An 18937-nucleotide genomic window follows, 5' to 3' on the forward strand; every position below is an offset into this window, starting at 1 on the left:
TCCACATGGCGCCTCTGCCATTATCCTCCTCAGCGCTTGGTTCTGAGAACATGGCCGCTTTTAATAGTACTGGGTGGGGGGGTTGTTCTGTTTAAAAATATATCTTTTAAAATGTATATGCCTTTTCAATTCTTCTAGACACTCTCATAAGTATATAATTGATATAAGTGTAAAGTTTTAGCTAAATGGTCATTCTCAGACTTTAGGAAGGAAATAAACTCCTCAAATGTTTGTGGATTGGAGACCAGGAAGATGGCTCGGCTGATAAAGTGCTGGGAAGGCAAGCATAAGGACTGAGCTCGGATGCTGAGCGCTCACACATGAAGCCAGCACGCCATCCTGCTGCTGTAATCCCAGCCCTGGGGAGGCAAGGTCCACGGGGCCTGTGAGCCTGCCTAGTGTTGCTCAGCACGCACCCAGCTCAGTGGATGCCTCCATCTTAAAAACCAAGCTGGGGATGATTGAGGAAGGCACTGGCCTCCACAGACAGGCATGCATGTGCATGCAAATACCATACAACATGCAAGTGTGCATGCTTACACACACACATACACACAGAGAGAGAAAGAGAGAGAGAGAGAGAGAGAGAGAGAGAGAGAGAGAGAGAGAGAGGAGAGATTGTGAATTGACAAAATAGCATTTCTTAAATAAAGGGCAACACACATCACATAGTTGGGGTTATTGCCTCTAAACAGGCTGTGCCTTGGCACACAATAGAGATGTGCAAACACTTATGGTGGAAGGGTTGTTTTAGGGAGGACCACTTTCCTGCATCCTTTCCATCCCATTTCCTTTATAGGACAAACCAGAGCCAATGGGGAAACTCATAATTTGAGCCACAGGTCTGAAGAGGAACTTGGAAGGGGAGAAAACGAGAGAGATAACAAGGGGCAAAAAGGCAGAAGGTGAGGAAGGAGGCCAGGGCAGAGAGAGGCACGTCTGGATGCATCGGAGTAGGTGGATCCAGGAGCCCAGGGAGACTCGCTTGTGCCACCTTCTGAGAACTACATGTAAATGCACCAGAGAGATCTTATTCTCCTGGACAGTACTTCTGTTTTTTTAAGTGGCTAGTATACAGTGAGAGTTTCCTAATGAGATTCTGCTGTCCTAATAGGTTGGTGCCCAGTGCAATTGGCATCAGAGAGGCTTCATCCAGCAGCTGATGGAAACAGGTGCAGAGACCCACAGCCAAATATTAGGCAGAGCTGGGAGAATCCTGTAGAAACCAGGGAGGAAGGGAAGGATTGTAGGAGCCAGAGGGGTTAAGGACACCACAAGAAAACCTACAGAATCAGCTAACCTGGGTCTACAGGACTAACAGAGGCTGAGTCATGGAGCCTGCGTGGGACTGACCGCGGCACTCTGCATATATGTTACAGTCGTGTGCCTTGGACTTCATGTGCAACTCCTTCCTAACAGTGGAAGCACAGTTTGTTTCTGACTCTTTTGCCTGTCGTTGGGAACCTTTTCCTCAGTCTGGGTTGCCTCAATCAGCCTTAATATGAGGGGAGGTGCCTAGTTATACTGCAACTTGATATGTCATGTTTGGTTGATATCTATGGGAGGCCTTCCCTTTTCTGACAAGAAATAGAGGGTGGGGGGAGAGGGGAGAGGGGAGGGGAGAGACTAGAGGAAAGGAAGGGGGGAACTGTGCTTGGGAGACATATTATAATAATTAAAATAATTAAAGAGTTTAGAGTAGCAAACAAGGAAAAGATAGAGCATTGAAAGATAGTTTGAGAGCATGTTTACTATTTGTTAACATGAAGAAAATAGCCTGGCTAGAAAATGGACCAAGGTCTAAGTAGATATTTCTGAAAAGAAGACCAAAAGTGCATGAAGAGATATGTATGCATATATTTGAATGAGAGATGCAGGAAACAAAAAAAGGTGCACAGTAACATTTTACTATAAAAACCAACACACACACACACACACACATGACATGCTGTGGAATGAGACACTTTAAGAAGGTGATAGAGATGGGGCCTATCATCAGTGGAGCAGCTGGGACAGAAGTCTTCCCGCCGCCATTGGCACCAGGGAGCCAGGAGACTCCACAGCCTTCTGCGCACAGCCCACCAGGAGAGAGTGATCTCCCAGCAGTGCTTTCACTTCTGAGCTCAGAGGAGTAAGGACACAGGCTTACAAGCCCAAAGGAGGAACAAACTCCAGCCAGAGACAGCAATACCAACTAGGAACAGATAACCAGATGGTGAAAGGCAAGCACAAGAACCCTACCAACAGAAACCAAGGCCACATGGCAACATCAGAACCCAGTTCTCCCACCATAGCAAGTCCTGGATACCCCAACACACCAGAAAAACAAGAGTTGGATTTAACATTGTATCTCATAATGCTGATAGAGGGCTTCAAGAAAGACTTAAATAGATCCCTTAAAGAAATATAGGAGAACATCAGTTAACCGGTAAAAGCCCTTAAAGAAGAAACACAAAAATCCCTTAAAGAAATACAGGAGATTATGGGTCAACAGGCAGAAGCCCTTAAAGAAGAAGCACAAAAATCCCTTAAAGAATTACAGGAAAGCACAAACAATCAAGTGAAGGAACTGAACAAAACCATCCAGGATCTAAAAGTGAAAGTAGAAACAATAAAGAAATCACAAAGTGAGACATCTCTGGAGATAGAAAACCTTGGAAGGAATTCAGGAATCATAGATGCAAGCATCAACAACAGAATACAAGAGATAGAAGAAAGAACCTCAGGTGCTGAAGATACCACAGAAAACATTGACTCAACAGTCAAAGAAAATGCAAAATGCATAAAGCTGGTAACCCAGAACATCCATGAACTCCAGGGCTCAATGAGAAGACCAAATCTAAGGATTATAGCTATAGACGAGAGTGAAGATTTCCAACTTAAAGGGCCAGTGAATATCTTCAACAAAATTATAGAAGAAAACTTCCCTAACCTAGAGAAAGAGATGCCCATGAACATACAAGAAGCCTTCAGAACTCCAAACAGATTGGACCAGAACAGAAAGTCCTCCTGGCACATAATAATCAAAACACCAAATTCACTAAACAAAGAAAGAATATTAAAGCTGGGCGGTGGTGCTGTACACCTTTAATCCCAGCACTTGGGAGGCAGAGGCAGGCGAATTTCTGAGTTCGAGGCCAGCCTGGTCTACAGAGTAAGTTCCAAGACAGCCAGGACTACACAGAAAAACCAAAAAAGAAAGAAAAGAAGAAAAAGAAAAAGAAAGAAAGAATACTAAAAGCAGTAAGGGAAAAGGGGCAAGTAACTTATAAAGGCAGACCTATCAGAATTACACCAGACTTCTCACCAGAGGTGATGAAAGCTAGAAGCTCTTAGACCTCATACAGACCCTAAGAGAACACAAATGCCAGCCCAGGCTACTATACTCAGCAAAACTCTCAATCATCATGGATGGAGAAACCAAGATATTCCGTGGTAAAAACAAATTTACACAATATCTGTCCACAAATCCAGTCCTACAAAGGATAACTGATGGAAAATGCCAACACAAGGAGGGAAACTACACCCTAGAAAAAGCAAGAAAGTAATCTTCCAACAAACCCAAAAGAAGATAGCCATACAAACATATAAATAACATCAAAAAATAACAGGAAGCAACAATAATTATTCCTTAATATCACTTAACAACAATGGACTCAATTCCCCAATAAAAAGACATAGACTAACAGAAATATTTCTCATTTAAATCTTCAATTTTATCAGAAAATGTTTGTAATTCCCCTTTTAATTAATTTAGTAATGTTTTTTAGGTCTACCATTTTATCTGCATTATTTTTCATGATAACCTTCAATTTTTTTTTTTTTTTGGTTTTTTTGATTTTTTCGAGACAGGGTTTCTCTGTACAGTCCTGGCTGTCCTGGAACTCACTCTGTAGACCAGGCTGGCCTCGAAATCAGAAATCCGCCTGCCTCTGCCTCCCAAGTGCTGGGATTACAGGTGTGCACCACTACCGCCCGGCGATAATCTTCAATTTTAATATGTCTTTCTATGTGTTATACATAATATAAAGGAAACTGTTTGGGGGGGGGATATGCCAAACCAAAATGTAATCATGGTTATCTAAAGAGATGGCATTTTTTGTGTACATTTCTGTATTTTCCAAAACTTATACAAAGAATAAATATTATTTACTAAATAATACTTAAAGGACATTTAAATGTATATGCGCTGTATTTAGGGACAGAAAATGGTATCCTAAGAGTTAAAAGTTGATAAATCTCCTAATGATGAAGAGGAGACATGCACTCTTCTGAAGAAATCACCAGACTTGGTACTGCAGCTTAGATCAGATTCCAGACTCTTTGAGATTCCTTTTTTTCTCTCCTAATGATCCAAATGATAGCTTCTTTCTTTTGATAATACAACATAACTTTTCTCATTCCCAGATAAACCTTACCTGTGCAACTAATATATGCACATATATTTGCATATATAATAATTCATTTGCATATGACTTAGACTTCTAAGCCTGTGGTTCTCAACCTGTGGGTCTCAACCTTTGGGGTCCTCATATCAGATACTCTGCTTGTCAGATATTTACGTTAACATTCATAACAGTAACAAAATTATAAAATAGCAATGAAATAACTTTATGCTTGGGGATCATCATAGCACAAGGAACTATATTAAAAGGTCATAATATAAGAAGGTTGGCAATCGGTGCTGGTTCCAAACTGTGCTTAGAGGGATTGTGAGCCACACTGGCTGTGTTTGTTGAGCAGAGGAATCAATTTACATTAGGCCAGTCCCAGAGAACTTCCCAGTGAGGGGTCATGCCAGTGACCTTGGGTCTTCTAGAGCACTGTTTCCCAGAGTCACTAATAAGAGGCGTAAGCAACAACTGTTCAGACACACTAACCCTGTTGATTTAGGATATTGATCCCGCTTTCTAGAACTTAACAGTGTCTTAATAGGAGAGTAAAGACTAATCTTTAAATGCCAGTAGCATTAATCTTACAGGCTTTACAAAGGAATGCCTCAACCTGGACAGTAGGAGAGCTGAGGCTGGTTTTCTGTGTGAGGCATAGCTGGAGGGAACTTTTGATGAGCTATGCAAAGGATATTCTGGAAGGAAATGATTCCGCAGAGAGGGAAGTAGGTGAAACAGAGAGGGTGGGGATTTTAATGGCAGGGGGAGGGGATGCTATGCCCACATGGTGCCCTTAGCCCTTTCCTACAATTTATTCTTCTCTCATACATCTGGACCAGAGTTTCTCTTCTCTCCACCCTTCCCCCATCTGCTTCTCTCCCCCAGACCCATTCTTCCTCTGTTTCCCTTCAGAAAAGATCAGGCCTCCCAGCTATATAAACTGAACATGGCATATCAAGTCAAGATTAGGCACAGACTCTCATCTCAAAGTGGGATAAGGCAACCCAGGAGGAGGAAAAATGTCCCAAGTCAAAGACACCCCCATTCCCACCGTTAGGAGTCCCACAAGAATACCAAGCTACACAACCATAACATATATATGCAGAGGACCAAGCCCAGACCCATGTAGCCTCTGTGACTGTTGCTTCACTCTCTGTGAGCCCCTGTGAGCCCTGCTTAGTTGAGTCTATGGACCATGTTCTCCTATTCTCCACTCATCTGGCTCCAACAAACCTCCCCCTTCCCGTGCTTCTACAGCATTTCCTGAGATCTGCCTAATGTTTGGTTAACTGTCTCTGCATCAATTGCTGAGTGAAGCCTCTCTATGATCATTGGGCTAAGCACTGATCTATGAATCTGACAGAGTATCATTACTTTCCTACAAGTTGAACCCTTCAACCTAACCTTCAACAAGATACAACCTAGGGAATACGACTGTGTTATAATCAGTGGCAACTTTGAGGTAGGTCCTTTAGCTTCCATTTCCTTATAGGTTAATTTCCTTTAGCAACTTTCACAAAGACTTAGGGAAGTTGTGAGTTGCTGGCAAGCGGTGGTACTTTTTTGATATGCTCACTTTTAAGGCTAAAGTTTAGATTCAGAATTTGAAGTGATTCTATGAAGACAGGACTTCAGTCCTTTGTGTATATAATATCTGTAATAAGATGCAGAAAATACTCTATTAGCATTAGGTCTGGGGACATAGCACCAAGAAATTCTTCTGAAAACTGTAGAGAAACTGAAGAGGCAACTAATTGTGGCTCCCCATAATCAGAAGCTACTGTCTGGGCTTGGACAAGGCCAGGCCATGAGGGAACCCAGGGACAGACAGTAAGCAGGAGTTACAATACAGTTGCTAGCAAGTAAAGCAGGTAGATAAGTCTAAAGACACAGGGACACAGAGAGAAATAGCTAAGATACGTATGATTCTAAGGGAAGGCTAGGATGAGAGTGTTTCAAGAAGGTGGTTTATTACATTTGGCAAGGACATAAGAAGAGAAATCCCTGGAGAGGGAAGGAAAAATATAACTGTCTTTTCTTAAAAGGAGTGCAAACGTTTCTAGAAACTGTATCATTAATTAAGTGCATTTTACAAAATAGAGCAGGTGTTCCTCCTTGGAGAAGTGTTGTAGTAGAGTAGCATCTGGTGACTAATTGAGCTGTAAATGTAGCAAACTACTACATGTGATAAAAGCAAAGGCATGAACTGACTAACCACCTAAAACTAAGATGTTTCTTAAGTCCAACAAAGCAGGCTTGAATGTAACATATACAGAAGTCTCAAAGATTCTGGTGTGAAAGAAGGTAAATAACCAAAAAATAACTAATGAAACATATTTAGGATGGAGTGTTAAGAGTGTTAAGTTTTTGAAATTAAAGGAGACTTAGATAAAAATGATTTCGTCTTTTCAGTTCATAAATGTGGCTTTATGACATGATAAATACAACTCTTAAAACTACCATTCAAGAACATTCTAGCATTCTAGTTTGCTGCTGTTTCGGGACTGGATGACAGTCCCTGGATTTAGTAGTGTTGGTTGAAGCTTAGTCGTTAAACCAAGACCAGTAAGGAACACAGTAGCTATTACTTACTACTTTTGTTATGCAATTGTTGGTGATGATAACAAAAACAATTTATTTTTGGAACACAACAAATGGTATATTGTTAAATAAAGCCCTGTGAGAAAGAGGTCTTTGAATGAAGAGCTTATTGAACTGTGACAAATGATAAAATGTCCCCAGGCCACCATCAATAAGGCTAGAGAGTGGGTGGGAGAATGTTCTCTGGTTTTACGGGTCATGGAGTTATATCAAGGTTTGAGTGGGTAAAAGCACAAATGGTTGACCTCACTCCTACGTAGGCTACATGTAAGAGGGTCAGGACCGAGCAAAGTGGTGAAAGTCCTCGGTAGGAAGTTTGCCCATGAAGAGATGGTTTTTCTATATCTTGACTGGCTGTTCCTGTAAGCAGAAAACCATGCGGTCTTGCTGGCACATTGTGGTGAATGTGGGGTGTTTTGCATCTTTGATTTAGGTTCGTACTGTGGGCTACAGTGGACTTCTATGGGTTCTCTGGCCTGCAAGTCAGGTTAGAGCATCTCTGGACCCTCTTACAACAACATTCAGAACAAAGTAGTAAAACAGAACCAGAACCGGGATAGGCTACTGTCATTGGGAATCAGAACCACACTGACCCCAGCCAGAAGCAGACCTTTCCAAACCTGGATCCTCTCAGTGGTGTGAGTGGGCTTTGAGTTCTCATCTGAGTCTCTCTCACCTCTAGAAAATGGTCTGTTCAAGCCATGCCGTGGCGGCTTTGAAGGAGGCTCCAGTAAGAGAAATCTCAGTGTATTGAACCACATTTAGCTACAAAGTCCAACCTAAAACAAAGATTCACTCTGTCTGTGGTGATGGGAGAGGTCAAAGGCACAGATGAGATGGATAAAACACCCAGTTTTGTTTTTTCTTGCTTTGACATTTTCTGCCTGATTCTAAGCACATCCTTTCTCTGTGTCGCTCAATGTCTATGAAACGCTCTGTTTCAAATGTTGTTCCTACTGCACAGAAACCTTCTACCTTATTCATATCCCATAATCCCTCACTTCTGTTCATCTTTTGTCTCAGACCACTCAAACTGCTCAGGAATGCTAATTTCATTCTTGTTAACCTTGTACTCCATAGAGAGGTTGCACTTCTGGCAAGCAGAATGTCTCCTTCCTTAAAAATACCTATTCCCAAATATGTTAGAGAAGTGACTTTGAAAATGTGATTAAGATGGGGAATTACCTGGAATAACCAGGGGGTCCAATACAGCCTTGGGGATCCTCATTATCAGAAGAGGGGCCTAGAGGGTGAGGAGAAAGACCTGAGGAAGCTCTGTGGCTGACTTCAGATGAGGGAGGGGCAGGAGCTGAGGGATGCCAGCATCCTCTAGAAGCTAGTGAAGGGAAGAAATGGAATCTTGCCCACGGCTTCCAGAAGACAGGCAGCCTGGATGACAACCTGAGTCCAGACACTGAAGTGTTTTGTCAGACTTCTGATGCCCAGCAGTGGGAGGCACTCCCCTGTTGCTGTAAGACCCTGCTCATGTCAGAGAATTAACTAAATAAGCATTGTACTCACCTGTCCCTCTGTCTTCCATTATCCACTGCTTTCTTAGTACACATGCTCAGTAGCTGGCATGCACAAGCACAGGATACATATTTGTGAACTTACTGTACCTTAGAGGAGCCAACAGTAAGGGCCGGGAGAGGTGGATCTTCACAACACATGACTCGGATCAAAATCTGTGTTAGCTATTCTTTCTTTCAAGTGTTTCTTGAGTGTCTCCATTACTTTCCAGATAATCAAGACAAGATAGAGAACAAAAGTGACCCAGTCCCTCCCTCAATGAGAAGTCCTGACTGCACCTGTGTGTCCCAAACAGCTGAGGAGTGCAGTGTGTTGGTGATATTTGGTGAAAAGTTCTGTTTATATTTCCCATACCATTTGTATGAACAAACAAAAACCAGAAAAGATTCATAGCTGGAAGATGTGTGAGGAAGTTGCTGGTATGTTCAAGTCATGTCTAGGAAGTTGCTTGAGTAAGTGACAGTTCCATAAATGTTGGGTAAGTATGGATAAATGTTAGTGTCTCTCAAAAGAAAAGAAACAGGCTCCAAGAAGAGGTTCCTGCTGGTGGAAACTATTAGCCTGTGCTAACAGGCTGGCTATAACTTTCCTCATTCAATCAAGACCGTATGTGATCAATTTCTCTTTTCTACCAAGTAAATGACTAGAAGAGATGCAGACTAGAAAAGTAATAGAGCAACACTGAGAAGTGCAAACACTTTGTAACAGATGGGGCACACCCCCACGCATGAAGCCCTTTACACCTGCAAATAAAGGACAGTTTTCCCTTTTTTCTGTTTTATAATTTTTTATTTTTTTCACTCTTTGGGGAGGAGAGGTCACAAGGGTGGGAAGACATGGCAGGACAGAGACGTGCATGTGATCAGTTGGTATCCGATGTGGAAATAGGAGAGAGTCAATTCAATTGCTATGTTGACTAAATAGCTATGCATTTTCATTATGCTGGAAATATATAATACTAGGTTAGCTGAGATATTTTCACAAAATCTTCCTTGAAAATTTTCTACATCAAGTGTTGAGACTATCAGTCTCCCAATGTGGTCCACACCCTTTGGTAGATGGAGACAATGTCTCGAATGTCTGGATCAGCAGTCCGTAAATGCCATCCAGGAGTGCGGAGTGCCCCTTGAAGTCAGGCAGTGTCACTCAGTCTAAGACAGAATCCATGCCACTGAGAGGTTCAAGGAAGAGCTGCTCTTGCATGGCAGTCTGGTCTTGAACATCTTGGATGAGTGTAAGTGTGTGAGCAATGAAGTCTCCCTTGGATTCCCATATGCCAAAGCTGTGCTGAAATGTGGAGTTTGGGCGATGGCTGGATCTTGGTCTGCAGCAGGTTGTGCAGATATAGCATGGACTAGCAATTGACCTAGTATACTCTCTCCTGTTGCTGGGTTTCAGTCAGCCTCTCCAGATATCAGGGCCTCATGTAAGAGGTTCTCATTGATCTGCATAATGGAGAAGGTTGACTCCGGGTCTGAGAACATACTTGGGCTGAGAGGAGGAGAGCTGACAGGAGATGTTCCCCCCCCCCCCATGTGGAGAATATGGATTCTGAGTCTGGGGGATGTACTTGATGGGCTTCATGGAGGAGACCTACAAACAGACTGTCTCTCACATGAGGTATCCTCATAGGCAGAGGTTCGTAGAAAGGCAGTGCCTTTAGGGCTTTGAGGTTTAGCACAGGAATCCCGGTCTTGCTTCCAAATTTGAACCTTGGCCTTCTCCTGCTTCTGTGCTTCTTAGACCTTGTATTGTTGTCACAGGCCTGATCAGTGTTTTAGAAGATGGCCATCCAGTCTAGGGAATTACTCAAGGGGCTGAGTTCAGGAAGAGGCTCACAACTGATGGTGTCTTGCAAATGGAGAAGGTGGATTCTGAGTTTTGAGTAATGTTTGAAGGTCTGAGTAGAGGAGAACAGCTTAATCCCAAGGGCCTTTCACACATAACACCAGCATTGGCTGACACATCAGGAGGAGAAGGAACATTGGAACGGCCAGACTGTCACTAGATAGGTACTTTGGATTCCTGGGAAGTTCTCCACACTTCTGCTTCTGATGTTCCCCAATAACGTGGCTGTTGCTGAAACACATCTCTTCCAAGGGCTGATCAATGAGGGTGAAGTTGACTTCCTGCTGAGGGGAGTCCCTCGATAGTCTAAACTGAGGACAGCTAGTATCCACATATCTCTGACACACAGAATCTGGGCTGGCAGCAAAAACAGGACCTTCACCCCCATTGTTGGAAGTAGGCCTACAGTGAGGTCCACTTCCAATTCTCCCGGGGAGTTGTGGACCCTTTTTCTGATATTCTTTAGCTTGTCTATTCTTGAACCAGATCTGGATCTCACACTCTGTCAAACCGGTCACTAATGCCAGTGCCATGCATTGCCCCACGTCTGGGTACCTGCACTGATCAAACTGTTCTTGGAGCAGGCACTTCTGTTCTTTGGAGTACACAGTGGGTTTCGCTGCTTTCTTGGAGCCACAGGGCCAGCTTGTTTGTTACAGTATTTATCTGACAGTGCTATAGGTCCTATAGGAACCTGGGAACCAGATCTCACTGAAGGTCTTAAAGGTACTGATAACTTGGATGCCCTGACTGTCTTCTCAGAGTAGGTAAACCTGGGCCCATTACAGGAACGGGTTGCATTTGGATACTGACTTTCTTGATGGTCCTTGGGACTCTGGCTGATGGAGGTTCATTTCAGGAACTAAAAGACCTGATTGCATTGGACTTCTTTGGGTCACCAGAGGACTCTTGACAAATCTGAAAAGGTCAGCTCCTTGTAGGCTCTTTAGGCACTTTGGAATTTTGGATGCAAGAAGGAACTTTTGGCCACCTATGTGTTCTGAACTGATTGGAGAAAGTTCCTGTCCCGGAGAACCTGCCAAACAGTAGGTGGCTTAACCTTGTTTAGATTCCTCTCTGTGTGTGACAAGTTCTTCAGGGAGCAGATCTTAAATATCTTCTCCCCCTTGTTCGGGAAAGACTCAGTGAAGCAGTATTCAGCAAAACCAGAACGGGGAAGTGGGAAGGGGTGAGTGGGAGGACGGGGGAGAGAAGGGGGCTTACGGGAACTTCTGGGAGTGGGGGGGCTAGGAAAGGGGAAATCATTTGAAATGTAAATAAAAAATATATCCAATAAAAAAAAAGATAAAAAAAAAACTTCAAAGCTCCACCCACTCCAGGGATCCTCAGATTGTTTAGATAAACAAACCCCTTGTTGCCACTGGGATTTTGGTCCCGCCCTAGAGAGTCCTTGTCTCATTGATTGAATCACAATGGTTTTGTTTTATTTATTTTTGAGTCAGGGTCTGTCATTGCAGGAAGCTCTTTTCTTCACAAGCCTATAAGTGATCTAGGTCTACCCAGAAAAACAATTCCTGGCAATTTAGGGGAAAACTTCCCAATACATTTCATCAGTCTGGATGGCTGTCTACCTTAATTCAAAGGACTCAGGAGACAGAGGCCGGTGCATCTTTGTGAGTTCCAAGCTGGCTTTCCCTACATACCACTTTTCAGGACAGATAGAGGTTGTATCCCTTATCTCTCCAAGACTTTTAACTTGAAAGAGTATTGGAGTTTTAGAGGCTTTTTTTTTCAGCATCTAATGAGATAATCATGTGATTTTTTTCTTTCATATTGTTGATATGGTGAATTACCAGGATGGATTTTCATGTATTGCAACAACTTTGTATCCCTGGGATGAAGACTACTTGATTACAGTGGATGATTTCTTTGATGTGATCATTGATTGAGTGCCTGAGTATTTTGCTGAGTACTTTTGTATCAATGTTCATAAGGGAAATTTGTTTTAAACTCTCTTTCTTTGTTGAATCAGTGTGTGGTTTAGGAAACAGGGTGACTGAGGTCGCAAAGAATGAGTTTGGCATTTTTTCCTTCTTTTTATTTTTGTGCAATAGTTTCAGGAATTAAGTAGACTATCACTGTCTTCAGACACCTGGCAGAGGGCATCAGATCCCATTACAGATGGTTGTGGGCCAACATATGGTTGCTAGGAACTGAACTCAGGACCTCTGGAAGAGCAATCAGTGCTCAGCCCATAGAACCTGATTTTCTTGATTAGTTTTATTGTTCGCTTTGTTTCTAATTGGTTGATTAGAAACAGCCCTGAGTAGATTCTTCCAGCTACTCCTCTTGGGTTTCTTCCTTCCTTCCTTCCTTCCTTCCTTCCTTCCTTCCTTCCTTCCTTCCTTCCTTCCTTCCTTTTTCTTTCTTTCTTTCTTTCTTTCTTTCTTTCTTTTGCTCTCTGTCTGTCTATCTTTCTGACTTTCTCTGTCTCTGTCTCTCTCCTTCCTTCCTTCCTCCTCCCTCCCTCCCTGCCCCTCCTTCCCTCTGTCCCTCCCTCCTTCCTTCCTTCCTTTTTTCTTTACTAGTGCTTTCACATATACATTTACATTGTCTGTATGAGAACTCTCTAATTCCATTATGAAGGCACTTAGTGCTATGAAGTTTTATCTTGGCACTGTCATAATGTTTCCCATAAGTTTGTGGATGTTGTGATCTCATTTTTATTGAATTCTAGAAGGTCTTCAATTTCTTTACTTCTTACCTGACCCAGTGGCCATTTAATAGACAGTATTATCAGTTTCCATGAGCATGTAAATTCTCTTTTGTTTCTTTTGTTGTTCAAGTCCAGCTTTAATCCATAGAAGTCTGATAAGATATAATGAGTTACTTTCTTTTTTATCTATCGAGACTTTTTGTGACCATGTATGTGGTCAATTTTAGAGACGTTTCCTCGTGGTGCTTACAAGAATGTATATTCTTTGTGTTTGATTGAAATGTTCTTTAGACCTTTTAGGTCCCTTTGATTTATAACCTCTGTTAGTTGCATTTTTTTTTTCTGTTTGATTTCTGTCTGGATAATCTGTTGATGAGATTGGGGTGTTGAAGTTTTCCACTGTTAATGCTTGGGGTCGATGTATGATTTGATCTGTAGCAATGTTTTGCATACAAATGTGGGTGCACATGCTTTTGGAGGATAGATATTCAGAATTGAAATGTTATCTTGTTGTATTTTTTTTCCTTGCAGTGTTTGAGATTTACATCCCTATCTCTTGTGATCGCTTATGGCTGGAACTCTATTTTACTAGATATTAGCATCCATTTGCTTGGAAAACCTTTTTTAATTTCTTTACTTTGAGATAACGTCTGTCTTTGTTCCTGAGGATCTAAAGGAGATCCCTATTGGTATCGAACGTCTACTGCTAGGACTTGACCATCATTGAACCTCCACCAAGAAACATTTCAGCAGCTCCAATTTTATCCCCTAATATCCAGTGGATATTACTCTAAGTCTGGCCAGGTTGAAGACATCAATCTTTTTTTGTTGTTGTTTGTTTTCTATGTGTTTGTTTCTTTGCTTGTTTGGTTTTTGAATCAGGATTTCATTGTATAAACTCCCAGGCTATCCTGTAACTCAATTGATAGACAAAGCTGACAGGCAACTCAGAAAGATCTGTCTGCCTCTGATTCCCTAGAGGTGGGATTAAAGGTGTGGATTACACCTGACTTTGAGGACATCATTCTTTTTTTTTTTTTTTTTTTTTTAGGAAAGAGTTTATTTCATCTTATATCTTACAGTACATTGTGAATGGTAGCCAGGACAGGAAATCAAACATTCACTTGGCAGGCACTGAAGAAGAGGTCATGAAGGAACAGAATTACTGTCTTGTACAGACTGATTTCTTATCCCAGCTGTTCAGGGATGGCACTTGCAATAGTAATCCATCAGTCAGGAAAATACTCAATGATCTGTTGCCTACTAGACAATCTTATGGAGACATTTTCTCAACTGAAGTTTCCTTTTTCAGTTTGACTCCTGTTGGACTATATTTGATTTAAAAAATGCAAAGAAAAAAAACAAAAGAAAAAGAAAGAAAGAGAAAGAAAGAAAGAAAGAAAGAAAGAAAGAAAGAAAGAAAGAAAGAAAGAAAGAAAGGTTTTCTTAAAGAATCAGCTCTTGGTGTTGTTGATTCTTTGTATAGTTTTTTGTTTGTACTTGGTTGATTTCAGCCCAGAGTTTGATTATTTCCTTCTGTTTACTCCTCTTGGGTGTATGAGATTCTTCTTGTTCTAGAGCTTTCAGGTGTGCTGTTAAGCTGCTAGTGTATGCTCTCTCCAGTTTCTTTTGGGAGGTACTAGACAAGGCTGCCCACTCTCTCCCTAGCTATTCAATATAGTATTTGAAGTTCTAGCTAGAGCAATTAGACAACAAAAGGTCAAGAGGATACAAATTGGAAAGGAAGAAGTCAAAATATCAGTATTAGCAATGGTATGAGAGTATACAGTCTTCACACCACCATGAAAAACTACTTGAACATAATTTAGACTCTTGATACTTAGTTATTTGTCAATTTTGAAAACTTGTGTGGGAATGGAGAAGTGCCTAAGGAGAAACACTTCAAAGCTCTTGATGCTATTCCAGGAGACCTAGGTTAGTTCCCAGCACGCACATGGTGGCGTAGATCCAAGGAGAACCATCATCCTCTTCTGAACCATGTGTACCAAGCAGAGACCAGTACACATGCATGTATACAGACAAAACATTTTATTTTATTTTATTGTTTATTTTCTATATTCTTTGTTTACATTCTAAAAGCTTTCCCTTTACCCAGTCCCCCCCCCCCACATCCATATGTCCCATAAGTCCTCTTCTCTCCATCCATTCTATCTTTCCTCCTCCCTTTTCTCTGTCCTGGCCAGACAAAACATTTTAAATAAAAATAAAATGTATTTAACATAAAAAGAGTTATTAAGGAATAGCAATTGTTGCTTCCTTTTATTTTTGATGTTCTTTTTTGACTGTGTGGCTATATTCTTTTGGGTTTGTTGAAAGAAGATTACTATCTTGCCTTTTCTAGGGTGTAATTACCCTCCTTACATTGGCATTTTCCATCTATTATCCTTTGTAGGTCTGGACTTGTGGAAAGATATTGTGTAAATTTGGTTTTGTCATGGAATATCCTGGTATCTCCATCTATGGTAATTGAGAGTTTTGCTGTGTATAGTAGTCTGGGCTGGCATTTGTGTTCTGTTAGGGTCTGTATGACATCTGCCCAGAATCTTCTTTTATAGTCTCTGGTGTCTCTAATCATAGTCTCTTATCAGTCTGCCTTTATATGTTACTTGATCCTTTTCCCCTTACTACTTTTAATATCTTTGTTTTGTGCATTTGGTGTTTTGCTTATTATGTGATAGGAGGAATTTCTTTTCTTGTCCAGTCTATTTGGAGTTTTGTAGGCTTCTTTTATGTTCATGAACATCTCTTTTAGGTTAGGGAAGTTTTCTTCTTTTCTTCTATAATTTTGTTGAAGATTTACTGTCCCTTTAAGTTGGCAGTCTTCGTTCTCTTCTATACCTATAATCCTTAGGTTTGGTCTTCTCATTGTGTCCTGGATCTTGGATGTTTTGGGTTAAGAGCTTTATGCATTTTGCATTTTCTTTGACTGTTGTGTCAAAGTTTTCTATTGTATCTTCTGCACCTGAGATTCTCTCTTCTATCTCTTGTATCTCTGTTGGTGATGCTTGCATCAGTGACTCCTGATCTTTTTCCAGGGTTTTCTAACTCCAGGGTTGACTCCCTTTGTGATTTCTTTATTGTTTCTATTTCCATTTTTAGATCTTGGATGGTATTGTTCAATTTTTTTCACCTGTTTGGTTGTGTTTTCCTGTAATTCTTTAAGGCATTTTTGTGTTTCCTCTTTAAGGGCTTCTACCTGTTTACCTGTGTTCTCCTGTATTTCTTTAAGGGAGTTATTTATGTCCTTCTTAAAGTATATCATCATCATGAAATGTGATTTTAAATCAGAGCCTTGCTTCTCTGACGTGTTGGGGTATCCAGGGCTCACTGTGTTGGGAGAACTGGGTTTCTGTTGCTTCGCCATCTGGTTATCTCTGGTGTTAGCTGGTCTTGCTGTCTTTGACTGTGGCTTGTCCCTCTTGCTAGCCTGTGTGTCAGCACTCCTGGGAGATCAGCTCTCTCCCAGTGGGATTTGGGTATGGAGAGCTATGTCACAGGGTCAGCTCTGGGGGGCAGATGGAAACCTGAAGGATCTGGTTCCCAGCTGTTCCTTGGTTCCTATGTTCTGTTGACTCTGGGCTGGTCCCTCTTGGGCCAGGAATTTAAGCAGAAGTGGTGGTCTTACCTGTTCTCACAGGCATGTCTGTACTCCTGGGAGGCCAGCTCTCTACTGTAGGTATTTTTGTACGCAGTGCTGTGGCACAGGTCAGCTCTGGGCACAGATGGAAACCAGAAGGATCCTGTCTCACGCTGCTCTTCAGTTCCTGTGTCCATAGTAGTTTTTCTTAAAATGGAGGTTTCAATCTTGCTATAAACTCTAAGAAAATATGGTAAGCTTCATAATCTTTGGAATTATACTGCTTTGTAGATGTTTCGAGTTGCAACATTAAGATATATAACAAATTATTAAAGATTTAGGAGCCAGCATTGTAGAAGGGGCATTACTCAATATAATAATACTCTATACTAGCTTAATTAAAATACTTTAATGCCAGTGGATATTGCATTAAAATGAGTTGAAAGAGATTCTATAAGCATTGGATAATGTGCTTTTTCTGTGATCTGAGGCCAGACTTATGCTGTGACTCTCTTCCTCAGTGATGACAGTACTAGTGGTAAATGCAAAACCTGGGTTAAAAAGAGCAGGGGCAGAGTGTGCTGGGCTGCAGTGGCTGAGCTGCTGAACACTCTGGCGCAGTAAGGAGAGAGCCAGTGAAATGAGGGACGGCAGGTGGGAAGCCGAGGGCAGGCAGTGTCTGAGGCTCTACAGTCCAGAGAGCACACACCTTCCTCACGTAATTATTTTAGAAATGCCCAGACCCATCCTGAAAATCCCAGTGTGCTCTTCACTGCCACCTGCTGCTGATGGTGGGGAAGTCCTCACAATGGTCAGTTGGAAAGTTTCAGATCAACAGGACTTCATGTAGAGAAAACAATGTGAAAGCCCACCTGTTCTAACAGCGCTGACATCACGTGATAAACTTTTAAGACTGTTTCCATCCTGGCGGCACCCTGTGGCTTTATTCTGCACTATCCCTCGTGCTCACTGAAAAGGCTGACCATGTTCCAAACCTGCACTAGGAGACACATAATACTTACTGCAGTAAGCGAAATGTAAATAGTTGTTAGACTGTATTGTTTAGGAAACAGGAAAGAAGGAAAAGTATTTCTGTTTATGTGTGTTCAGTTTGGACACACAACATAAAATTTGACACATAGCTAAATCTTTGGATCTCAGATTTTGGAGGGCTGACTGTATTTATTTGAAGGTAGGACTGGTGTGTTGGTTTCAGTCACCATGAAAAAAAAATACCTGAGAAATCTCAAAGGAAAGATTAGTTGAGTTCACATTCAGAGGTGTTATTTCACAGACAGCTGGAATCACTGTGTGGTTGATGAGGCAAAACATCACAGTGGGGGCATTCAAGGGCAAGACGCTGCCGAGGTCACCTCATGGCTGCTCTGCCGAGCTCACCTCACGGCCGCTAGGAACCTCAGACAGGAGGCTAAGGGCCCTTCAGAAGCAACCTCCTCCCTGATAACCCATTTCGTATGAATTCAATGGATAAAGCCATTGAGAAGTCAAGACTTTCATGATCCAGTCACCTCTCATTAGCATCACTACCTGAGAACCAAGATTTCAACACCTGGGCTTTGGGGAGCCATAGATCATATCCAATTCAGGTAGGAAACTTTTTGGCTAACTCTACATGTGGTTGAGATGAGACGTGATGTAGGGATCTTTTATCCTTTCAACCTCATCTTTCCAAACCTGAGACTGTCCTGTGTCCCTTTGTGTGATGGACAGCTGGGTATAGCTATGAGGATAACACATGAGCATTCGTTCTATCAGGTTCTAGAAACAGAAGGCAGAGTGCAAGATCACATGGGAAAGGCAGAAGGGGATTCACAGCCTTATTTGGGATTTCTAAGGAAAAGGCAATGCAGGGCAAGGCAATTAGTTCAGGACAGCATCATTTGAACAATCTCAGGGTTCTAAGCCACCCAGGGATTCCTCGTTTCCTGGCCCTGGATTGATAAAGGTAGAGGAATAAAGGTAGAGTTAAAAGTCATGGTGACCTGTGAGGTCCCCAGGGCTTAGGGTGAATTAATGTGTATAATAGCCCCAAGTGTGCTTCTATCTAAGGTCTCTAGTTCTAAGAACTGGCTCTAGGAGGAGCAGAGTCCCCCAGAAAGAAAGATTAAGGAGCTGAAATATCATAGTATCATGAAAAACAGAAAGCAAAAACAGTATGTCTATTCTATTCAAATTATCTCTGCTACTTATATAGTCATTCTGTAAGTTCTGTTCCTCTAGAGAACTAAGATTAATACACTAGGCAAGTCTTCTACCACTGAGCTACCCTCA

Source organism: Apodemus sylvaticus, chromosome 3, assembly GCF_947179515.1.
Source record: "Apodemus sylvaticus chromosome 3, mApoSyl1.1, whole genome shotgun sequence".
Classification (NCBI taxonomy): Eukaryota; Metazoa; Chordata; class Mammalia; order Rodentia; family Muridae; genus Apodemus; species Apodemus sylvaticus.